The 11,727-nt window shown below is 46.3% G+C and overlaps 1 pseudogene; it reads left to right on the top strand.

Moving 5' to 3' along the window:
• The first annotated feature begins 6,695 nt into the window (after positions 1-6,695).
• On the top strand, positions 6,696-7,291 carry LOC133085402 (WW domain binding protein VOPP1-like; annotated as a pseudogene).
• The last annotated feature ends 4,436 nt before the right edge of the window (positions 7,292-11,727 follow it).

Here is an 11,727-nt window from a genome sequence, read left to right as displayed (position 1 = left end):
CCCAAGTAGAGGCCCACCTAGAGAACTGAGGCCTCTGCCAGCAGTCCTGACTAAGCTTGCCCAGACCATAACCTACACCAACTTGCTAGCCATCTTGGACGTGGATTCTCCAACCCTAGTCAAGCTGCCCCAGCTTATGCCACGTGGAGCAGAGATGAGTTGCCCCACCAAGCCCTGTCCAAATTATAGCTTCATCAGTAAAATAAATGTTTGCGGTTGTTTTAAGCTATGAAGTGTTGGGGGTAGTTTATAACCACCAGTGGTTACTAGAATATATGAGTTGTGGCCTCAGTGGCGGGACACAGATAATCCATGGTAGCCTGGCAGGAAGAGAGCCAGGGGGACAACCCCGTTGGCTTCTCTCACCTCCTGCCTACTTATTTACTGCCAGTGACCTCCATCGAATGGACCCAACGAAAGCCAGAAGATAAGGAACCCATTGACGTGTCCTTGTAGGTCAGCCCCCTGGCACACACACAGAGCAGGTTGGAGAAGTGTGAAGGGAGCTCTGGAGTGACAGATGGGAGACAGCCAGTACAGGCACCAGGCAATTTAAAGTTGGTGTCATGGTGTCGACCCCATTTGATACAACTCAACCACTCAACCTAGCAGAACATGAACCTTAAAAGACAAAGGCCAGAATCTCTTTTGGAAGGTAACCAGGTATGTGATCAATAAGCCAGAAAGGAGAAAAATCTGCCTGAGGTATTTCTTAATCAAACAGCTAAATGTTTGATTTAATCAACGTTAATTCAAATGGAAAATGCAGTAACACCCTATGGATGCTGGCCCCTCAGAGCAGCACTGGGGTTGAGCCAGCCTTCCCAATTTCCTGAGTGGCCGTCCAGGGGGAGCCCTGGGGAGCCTGATACCCAGTGAAGGAACTGGCTCTGCCTTTATGTCCCATAAAATAAACATTTGTGCTTCCAAGGAAATAGGAATAATCTGGCTAAGGAGAGAAGGACACCTTCCCAGGTCTGAAGCCCCAGATAGACAAACCCAGGCGACCAGGGCAGAATCAAGACTCAGGTTACTTTGCTAGTCAGCAGTGGCAATGAACACACTGGCTCCTGGGGGGGATCCCTGGAGCAGTGTGCGGAGGGCCAGGTGCCCCTTCACATCTGCCTCTGGGAGGGCAGGAGGGCCACTCCCTGGGCTCTGGGGTGAGCCGTAAAGCCAGAGTGGCACTTGCCAACATCCAGCAGGAATTTTGCAAAACCTAGTGAGTGGGAGCATTGGAAAACTGCCCTGGCTTAAAGGGAGGTGGTAGAATGTGATGATTAGAGCTGGGATTCAGCAGTCTATCTACCTGGATTCAAATTCTGGCTCTGCCTCTTGCTAGCTGTATAACCTTATTTAGCTCCTCTATGATTCTGTTTTCTCATCAGTAAAACGGGGGTGCTAGTACATACTATGTGCAGCTTTTATGAAGGCTTAATGAGCTCTTAGCACATACTGGAGGAAACCACAGGGTGAAGTGGTTTAAGAGCACCAGCTCTGAAGCCAGATGGCCAGGGTTGAATCCTGACTCCACCACTGGCAATATGCATGATGCAGATTATTTAATTTCTCTGTCTCAGTGTCTTCTTTTATGGGGGATTAGCTGTATCTCCTTCATTTGGTTGTCACGAGGACTAATGAGGTAATCCGTACGAAGGGTTTAGAGTGGGCGGCAGCTCTCCTTTAGCTGCAATGAGCACGATACCTACTCCATCCTGCGTGTTTGGCACATAGTGACCTCGCAATAGTATTTTCATTCTGCTGCAAGCACAGGTTAGAGGGAGAAACCCACACGCTCAGTTCAGATTCAACAGGAGCTCCCTGGACTGCCCTGCCTCCGGGTTGATTGTTCTGAGTGTAGTTGAATGGTCTGTTCCCACAGGTGTGGTCACACTGGGTTTTGTTTTGTTCTGTTTGTTTTTCTTGCTCTGCTCCAGTCACATCTTAGCTTCTGGGCTGCCCACCAACGACATTTTCCCGCTGCCCCGTGGTGCTCTCAGACCCAGCCGGGCAGAACGGGGCTGCCACCACCAGTGTGGGGTGACTGATGGGTCATTGGGAGCTGGGCTTCCCTTGTGCCCTGGGGCCTGGTTTTGAAAGAAAACAAATGAAAAATGGTGGCAATAAAGGCTGCCCGTGGTAGACAACACCTCTTTGTTTCCAGGTAGATGATACGGTTTGGGCCTAAGATTGCAGAATCTGGAATCTGAGCCACCTGGTTCTCTTGCCAGCTTCTGGAACCCACTTGTGACACGGCACTTCCCTGTGCCTCAAAGTGTACCCTTCTTTAAGATCTTGCTCTTCAGAGGTCTCGTCACGGTTTGCTGGTTGAGAGTGGTTTGCTCTGATAGAGTGCGGGGCGGAGGTGACTGAGACCACAGGGGCTGCAGGTAAATATCAAAGCATCATAACCTGGCAGGTGAGAAAACTCCAGGCTTGGCCTGCGCTGACAGGCTGGGTGACGTCACATTTGTCCTTAACCTCCTGGGACCTCTTTTTGCAAAATGAAGGCAACCTGAGCTGACTTTGGGGACTCTCCTGAGACTAATAAAATCCTTGGAGAATGAGCTAAGGAAAATCAGGTGCGGGCACTTATCGTGTTGACAGAACATCTATGCTCATCAGATCCCCTGATTTGAGGGTCTGGGGCATCATCCTCAGGTGGAGAGTTTTCCTTCCTGCCTCTCTTCCTCCAAGCTCCCTCCCGTCCCTGCCCTTCCCCACAGACCAGGACGATTCTCAGGAACGGCTGCCCCTAGGACCAGCGGAGGAGCGGGAACTCTGGGAAGAATGCTGTTCAAGCCTGGCCTGCTCCGGGAATGCAGTGGCTTCTCCTTCAGGGGTGAGTCCTCTGAGAGCCCGAGGAAGTGCTGCCCTCATCCTCCTCACCCAGGCTGATCTGGAAAAACTGCGCCCACAAGGAGGCCCTGTGTTTTAGCTCTGCCCTTTCTTAGCTCCAGTCCTTCTGAGAGGGCAGAACCACGGTTCCAGCCATGTATCGTGTGATGAAAGAGGTGGTACGAAGTACAGAGAATAAACTCACAATGTCCACCATCCAGCCACAGAGCCTGACTGCCAAATAAAGCCTTCCCAGTTCAACTATAATTTTTGCAGGTAAAATTTTTGGTCAGCCACCAGAGGGTGCCCACAGAGCTCTCTGAAAATGACCCAAACCTGCAAAATAGAAAAAGAAAATTTCCAGTGCATATAAGCCCAAGACCAACTACAGCTCCCTCACACATGAATGGGACCGATGCACAGGCCACCTAAGGAGCTGCAAGTTTGCAGGGGAAGAAGAGCCAGAGTAGGAGTGACAGAAATTACCTGAATTTTAGCTAAACAAGTTGCATCTTGATTTTAAGTTGGCAATTGCAAGAGCACTTTGAGGATTGGCCCAGGGTGCATTTTCATTCCCTGGCAAAACTCACTTCCCCACCCTTTCTTTCCCCAGCCGTGTGTACAAAGGAAATGCAAATACATGTAAATATTAGCCAAAGCCTAACAGGCTTCTTGGAGGGTAAGGCTGCTGCTGCTATTTAAAAAAAAAATCCTATAATGCAAGTGAAAAGACAGAGATTTTCTGAGCTGCTGCTCCTGCACGAGGGTGAGACCTCAGGAAGAAGAAATGGAGAAGCCATGGTTCTCTGAAGAGCTGGCCTGGTGTGGAGCATGCCCGGAATGAGAGGAACAGAGGGACAGCTCCCTCCCTGTCCCCAGCAGGGCTGAGAAGCAGGCTGTGTCTGGCCTCCCTGTCTCTCCAGGGCCTGGCACATTGACTGACACACAGTGGGTGCCTGTTAATGTTTGCTGAATGAGTGAGTGAATGGGAAGTGAGCTAGGGTGGGTGGGACACTGCCTGTGAGCTTTCACCAGGGTGAGGGGAGAATTGGGAAAGGGGTGGGTGTGGTGGAAGGGTAATTTTCCAGGGAGAAGAGATCCCATGTTCAATGTTGGCTGCCTCTGGCTAGACCATTTCTGTGGATGTACAAGACTCCAGATGAGGTGCTTTGTCTTTGTCTTAATGCTGGTCAAACTGCCCAGTGGCCCCATTTGTTCATAAGGTCCACTCATTCACAGTTATTGGGTACCTGATGGGGACCTTGGCAGTTATTCCCACGCCGGGGACCCCAGCGTCCCTCAGCTTTGGCTTTCTGGAAATCCAGTCGCCATGGAATTGGGTACTGGTTGCGGGGCAATTGGGCCATTCATCTCTCTGGACAGCTGCAGGCATTTTGTGTGTGTGTGTGTGTGAATATGTGATCATGAGTATGAGTGCCATAATGCCTTGTGTGTGTGGGGTCTACCATCTACACAGCCTTTTTTTAAAAAATTTAATTTATTTTTTATAGGGCAGGTTCTTATTAGTTATCTGTTTTATACATATTAGTGTATATATGTCAATTCCAATCTCACAATTCATCCCACCACCTCTACCCCCCTGCCCCCCGCTTTCCCCCCTTGGTGTCCATACGTTTGTTCTCTACATCTGTCTCTCTTATTTCTGCCTTGCACACTGGTTCATCTGTACCATTTTTCTAGATTCCACATATATGCATTAATATATGATATTTGTTTTTCTCTTTCTGACTTAACTTCACTCTATATGACAGTCTCTAGATCCATCCACGGCTCTACAAATGACCCAATTTTGTTCCTTTTTATGGCTGAGTAATATTCCATTGTATATATGTACCACACCTTCTTTATCCATTTGTCTGTTGATGGGCATTTAGGTTGCTTCCATGACCTGGCTATTGTAAATAGTGCTGCAGTGAACATTGGGATGCATGTGTCATTTTGAATTATGGTTTTCTCTGGGTATATGCCCAGTAGTGGGATTGCTGGGTCATATGGTAATTCTATTTTTAGTTTATTAAGGAATCTTCATACTGTTCTCCATAGTGGCTGTATCAATTTACATTCCCACCAACAGTGCAAGAGGGTTCCCTTTGTTTATAGATTTTCTGATGATGCCCATTCTAACCGGTGTGAGGTAATACCTCATTGTAGTTTTGATTTGCATTTCTCTAATAATTAGTGATGTTGAGCATCTTTTCATGTGCTTCTTGGCCATCTATATGTCTTCTCTGGAGAAAAGTCTATTTAGGTCTTCCAGCCATTTTTTGATTGGGTTGTTTGTGTTTTTGCTATTGAGCTGCATGAGCTGTTTATATATTTTGGAGATTAATCCTTTGTCCGTTGATTCGTTTGCCAATATTTTCTTCCATTCTGAGGGTTGTCTTTTCGTCTTGTTTATAGTTTCCTTTGCTGTGCAAAAGCTTTTAAGTTTCATTGAGTCCCATTTGTTTATTTTTGTTTTTATTTCCGTTACTCTAGGAGGTGGGTCAAAAAAGATCTTGCTGTGATTTATGTCAAAGAGTGTTCTTCCTATATTTTCCTCTAAGAGTTTTATAGTGTCCGGTTTTACATTTAGGTCTTTAATCCATTTTGAGTTTATTTTTGGTATGGTGTTAGGGAGTGTTCTAATTTCATTCTTTTACATGTAGCTGTCCATTTTTCCCAGCACCACTTATTTAAGAGACTGTCTTTTCTCCATTGTATATCCTTGCCTTCTTTGTCATAGATTAGTTGACCATAGGTGCGTGGGTTTATCTCTGGGCTTTCTATCCTGTTCCATTGATCTATATTTCTGTTTTTGTGCCAGTACCATATTATCTTGATTACTGAAGCTTTGTAGTATCGTCTGAAGTCAGGGAGCCTGATTCCTCCAGCTCCATTTTTTCCCCTCAAGATTGCTTTGTCTCTTTGGGGTCTTTTGTGTCTCCATACAAATTTTAAGATTTTTTGCTCTAGTTCTGTAAAACATGCCACTGGTAATTTGATAGGGATTGCATTGAATCTGTAGATTGCTTTGGGTAGTATAGTCATTTTCACAATACTGATTCTTCCAATCCAAGAACATGGTATATCTCTCCATCTGTTTGGGTCATCTTTGATTTCTTTCATCAGTGTCTTATAGTTTTCTGAGTATAGGTCTTTTACCTCCTTAGGTAGGTTTATTCCTGGGTATTTTATTTTTTGTTGCAGTGGTGAATGGGATTGTTTCCTTAATTTCTCTTTCTGATCTTTCATTGTTAGTGTATAGGAATGCAAGAGGTTTCTGTGCATTAATTTTGTATCCTGCAACTTTACCAAATTCATCAATTAGCTCTAGTAGTTTTCTGGTGGCATCTTTAGGATTCTCTATTTATAGTATCATGTCATCTGCAAACAGTGACAGCTTTACTTCTTCTTTTCCAATTTGGACTCCTTTTATTTCTTTTTCTTCTCTGATTGCCGTGGCTAGGACTTCCAAAACTATGTTGAATAATAGTGTCAAGAGTAGACATCCTTGTCTTGTTCCTGATCTTAGAGGAAATGGTTTCAGTTTTTCACCATTGAGAATGATGTTTGCTGTTGGTTTGTCATATATGGCCTTTATTATTTTGAGGTAGGTTCCCTCTATGCCCACTTTCTAGAGTTTTTATCATAAATGGGTGTTGAATTTTGTCAAAAGCTTTTTCTGACACACGAGCCGGTGGCGAACACGGTGAGGGCTGCGTGACTCAGCCCGGCTCCCCGCCCGCCTGCCCAAGCCCCTGCGACCCCGGCTGGGATCCCGCCTGCCAGCTGGCTGGCCGCCTCACGGGGGTCGTGCTGCTCACCCGCGCCTGCGACCAGGAGGATGCGCAGCCATGGGCTGCCTGGCCGGGAGTGTGGCTGCGCTGCTGCTTGGGCTGCCCGTGGACTGCACAGAGGCCCAAAAGCATTGCTGCTATTTTGAAGGACTCTATCCAACATATTATATGTCTTTGGTCATCCGGTTACAGGGCCTCCGCAGAAGGAAACCACTGTAATTCTGCCCACAGTATGTGTAGCAAACAGATGCCGCCCTTGCGAGGACTGCTGTGGCTCCAGGTGCTGTGTGCAGGCCCTCTCCATACAGAGGCTGTGGTACTTTTGGTTCCTCCTGATGATGGGCATGCTCTTCTGCTGTGGTGCCGGCTTCCTCATCCGGAGGTGCATGTACCCCCCGCCGCTGATCGAGGAGCCGGCATTCAACGTGTCTTACACCAGGCAGCCCCTGAACCCCACTCCAGGAGCCCAGCAGCTGGGGCTGCCGTTTTACACCGACCCTGGAGGACCAGGGATGAATCCTGCTGGGAACCCTGTGGCCATGGCTTTCTAGGTCCAACCCAACTCACCCCAGGGAAGCACAACCTACCCACCGCCCCCTTCCTACTGCAGCACGCCACTGCCCCCATATGAACAGGTGGTGAAGGCCAAGTAGCTGGGAGCTGCCTGGCACCTGCCTGTGCAACTGACCGGGGAGGCCGGGAGAGGCTGTCACTCGCCCTCCCTGTCCCCATCACTGTTCACTTCCAGGAATGGTCTTATGAGCCACTAAGGGCAAATTCCTTTTTGATATCTTCAAAGCAAGCACAGCTTCCTTTCAAGTTTTCCTTGGAGGACCAGTATTTGAATTCACCCCGTGTCTCCTCTGTTGCTTCTGTTTCCAATGTAATCTGTGCTCTGGCCGAGTGGAGAGTCCCGAGGGTTGACCCCCTAGGGTAGTGTGCCCAGACCCTCAGGGGAGAGACCCCGGCGGAAGGTGAGGCAGGGCACGTGCAGGTGAGTACGCGTGAACGCGAGGAGGGGCCCGGGCCGCCTGGAAGGCCCCGCACATGGCAGGCGGCCCGTCTGAAACGAGGCCCCACAGGGCCGGCTGTGTGAGCCCCATGCCCGACAGTCTTCCTCTTCAAAAAGCTGTCAGAGAAACAGGCGTTGGCGGCGCAGCCTCTGAGCCCTCTCTTCTCCATCCCCTTCCTGAAGACCAGAGCTGCCCTCTGCACAGCCAGGGCTGGGAGAGCTCTGGGTACGGCTTGCACCTCAAGGAGATGGGGATCCGGAATGAGGCCAAATTGATGTCTATAGTTATCTGAAAATCACTAAGGAAGGTTATTTAAATTCATGGGAAATTGCCCCCTGCCTCAAACCGGACATTGCATTTGATGAGCTCTTGGTCTGACTTGGGGAAAAAAATGTTCGAGCCCTTTTTAGTGTGTCCTGTGGAAGGTGGTGTGGAGTCCTGTCCTGAGGTCAGACTCCGAGTCCTTCCTGGACCTCAGCAGCTCTCTGGCCTGTGATCACGGCCAGGCACCTCTGCGCCCTCCCCTGAGGTAGCTCTGACGGTGGGTTGTGATGGACACTTGCAAAGCAGAGAGGTACATCCGGCTGGGAAGCCACATCAGCCCCTGGAGAGAGGTGTCCCAGCAGGGCGCAGTCAGTGGCTTAAGCCTGGGTTGGGCAGGCCTGGGCCCTGGCTGATTGATCTCGGCAGGTGTACGCCGGGCTCTGAAGAGGAGGAGCTTGCTAAGAAAAAGACGGGAACGCAAAACCCCAGGACTGCAGAGAGATCTCTTCAAAAAGGACTGAATAGATTTCACTGAGGAGTTAATCAAAATTAGAATAAAGAAGATCTGGTTGGAAATGCAAACCCTGGCTCAGAAACCTCTCTGGCCCTGGGATCACAGGTAGTCCTGGGGTTGTTAGGGGGCCGGAGTCCTGCTCCTCTGCATAGTGAGTAATGCCCGCGATCGTGTATTTAAACCCAGATTGAGACCTGACAGGTCATGTATAGGAAGGGCAAAGCCACGTAGCCAAGACATGTAGGTCCCTGTATGTGTAGTGGTGGGGGGTGGGGGTAGGGTGCTTATTTTTGAAAGGAACTAAACAGAGCCTCTTGAGAAGTTGTCACTCATTGAACTTGAGCATCAGGGCATCTCACTGGAGTGGGTACTGAGGGTTTTCATTCCCTAGCCCTAGTCACCCTGTCCCTGCTCTACTGGGACACGTCTATGGAGTAGGAGTGAGGAATCAGGATGCGGCCACAGTGACTTACCTTTTCTAAGGATGGAAAGTCTGGGAGCCTCCCCGGGAATTCCATGGGATGCTCTTGGAGCCAGGTGAACACCATGGAAACAGACTGTGAACGCGGATGCTGCCGCCGGTGTCTTTGACCACCGAGTGTGACCTCTGAACTCCTGTCCCCAACTTCAGTACCTCCCGCACTCAAGTCCTTGATTCGAATGAGATAACAAAGCACAATATTTGCTGTTTACAACCCAGGACAACTACATGGGTCCAAAAGTTCCTCTTCCTCCAGGTCATTCGTTTTGCATTTTCAGGTCCAGCTTCTCCCTTTACTGTTCTGATGAGGAAGCGCCCGAGAGCTGCCCCTGGAGTTGGGCTGGGTGCAGCTGAGCAGGCACCCAAATGTCCATGACAAAATTTTGTTTATCTTTTTGATAGCAAATGATCTTGAGACTGAATGATTTAGGTAGCACTCAACAATTTTATATTCACGTTTGTGTGAGATAAATTTTGTTTTCCCTTGAACCTGGGTGAGAATCCACTACTGTGGGCACTGACACTGTGTGTGGAAATTCCACTCGCAGTGACATTTTCTTCCCACTCTGTTTCCCCCCGTGCTGTCAGTGGACAGTGCCCACTGCTTGGAACCAGTCCAGCTCCTGGTGTGTGAAGTTCCATAGAGTTCCGTAGAGTGTGTGGCTAGGAGTGACCTGGGAGCAGATTGGTGCATGCTTTTCCTCTTGTAACACTTGGCTCATTTCTCTTTTTTGTTCTTTTGGTAAGGTCATGTTTCCTATGTATGCAAAATAAAAATAAATTTGGGTGTGAAAAAAAAAAAGCTTTTTCTGCATCTATTGAGATGGTCATATGGTTTTTATTCTTCAATTTGTTAATATGGTGTATCACATTGATTGATTTGCGTATATTGAAGACTCCTTGCATCCCTGGGATAAATCCCACTTGATCATGGTGTGTGAACCTTTTAATGTGTTCTTGATTTTTGTTTGCTAGTATTTTGTTGAGGATTTTTGCATCTATATTCTTCAGTGATATTGGTCTGTAATTTTCTTTTTTTGTAGTATCTTTTTCTGGTTATGGTATCTGGGTGATGGTGGCCTTGTAGAATGAGTATGGGACTGTTCCTTCCTCTGCAATTTTTTGGAAGAGTTTGAGAAGGATGGGTGTTAGCTCTTCTTTAAATGTTTGATAGAATTCACCTGTGAAGCCGTCTGGTCCTGGACTTTTGTTTGTTGGAAGATTTTTAATCACAGTTTCAATTTCATTACTTGTGATTGGTCTGTTCATATTTTCTATTTCTTCCCGGTTCAGTCTTGGAAGGTTATACCTTTCTAAGAATTTGTCCATTTCTTCCATGTTGTCCATTTTATTGGCATAGAATTGCTTGCAGTAGTCTCTTAGGATGGTTTATATTTCTGCGGTGTCCGTTGTAACTTCTCCTTCATTTCTAATTTTATTGGTTTGAGTCCTCTGCCTTTTTTTCTTGTTGAGTCTGGCTAATGGCTTATCAATTTTGTTTATCTTCTCAAAGAACCAGCTTTTAGTTTTATTGATCTTTGCTATTGTTTTCTTTGTTTCTATTTCATTTATTTCTGCTCTGATCTTTATGATCGCTTTCCTTCTGCTAACTTTGGGTTTTGTTTGTTCTTCTTTCTCTAGTTCCTTTAGGTGTGAGGTTAGATTGTTTATTTTTCTTATTTCTTGAGGTAGGATTGTATTGCTATAAACTTCCCTCTTAAAACTGCTTCTGCTGCATCCCATAGGTTTTGGATCGTTGTGTTTTCATTTTGTCATTTGTCTCTAGGTATTTGTTGATTTCCTCTTTGATTTCTTCAGTGATCTCTTGGTTATTTAGTAACGTATTGTTTAGCCTCATTGTGTTTGTGTTTTTTACGTTTTTTTCCCTGTAATTGATTTCTAATCTCATAGTGTTGTGGTCAGAAAAGATGCTTGATATGATTTCAGTTTTCTTAAATTTACTGAGGCTTGATTTGTGACCCAAGATGTGATCTGTCCTGGAGAATGTTCCGTGTGCACTTGAGAAGACAGTGTAATCTGCTGTTTTTGGGTGGAATGTCCTGTAAGTATCAATTAAATCTATCTGGTCTTTTGTGTCATTTAAAGCTTGTGTTTCCTTATTAATTTTCTGTCTGGATGAGCTGTCCATTGGTGTAAGTGAGGTGTTAAAGTCCCCCACTATTATTGTGTTACTGTCGATTTCCTCTTTTATAGCTGTTAGCATTTGCCTTATGTATTGAAGTGCTCCTGTGTTGGGTGCACATATATTTAAAATTGTTATATCTTCTTCTTGGATTGATCCCTTGATCATTATGCATTGTCATTCCTTGTCTCTTGTAACATTCTTTATTTTAAACTCTAGTTTATCTGATATGAGTATTGCTACTCCAGCTTTCTTTTGATTTCCATTTGCATGGAATATTTTTTTCCATCCCCTCACTTTCAGTCTGTATGTGTCCCTAGGTCTGAGGTGGGTCTCTTGTAGACAGCATATATACAGGTCTTGTTTTTGTATCCATTCAGTGACCCTGTGTCTTTTGGTTGGAGCATTTAATCCATTCACAATTAAGGTAATTATTGATATGTATGTTCCTATTATGATTTTCTTAATTGTTTTGGGTTTGTTTTTGTAGGTCCTTTTCTTCTCTTGTGTTTCCCACTTAGAGAAGTTCCTTTAGCATTTGTTGTAGAGCTGGCTTGGTGGTGCTGAATTCTCTTAGCTTTTGCTTGTCTGTAAAGCTTTTGATTTCTCCATCGAATCTGAATGAGATCCTTGATGGGTAGAGTAATCTTGATTGTAGGTTCTTCCCTTTCATC

This window comes from Eubalaena glacialis, chromosome 2, assembly GCF_028564815.1.
Source record: "Eubalaena glacialis isolate mEubGla1 chromosome 2, mEubGla1.1.hap2.+ XY, whole genome shotgun sequence".
Classification (NCBI taxonomy): domain Eukaryota; kingdom Metazoa; phylum Chordata; class Mammalia; order Artiodactyla; family Balaenidae; genus Eubalaena; species Eubalaena glacialis.
This window is presented reverse-complemented; position numbering and strand designations above follow the sequence as displayed.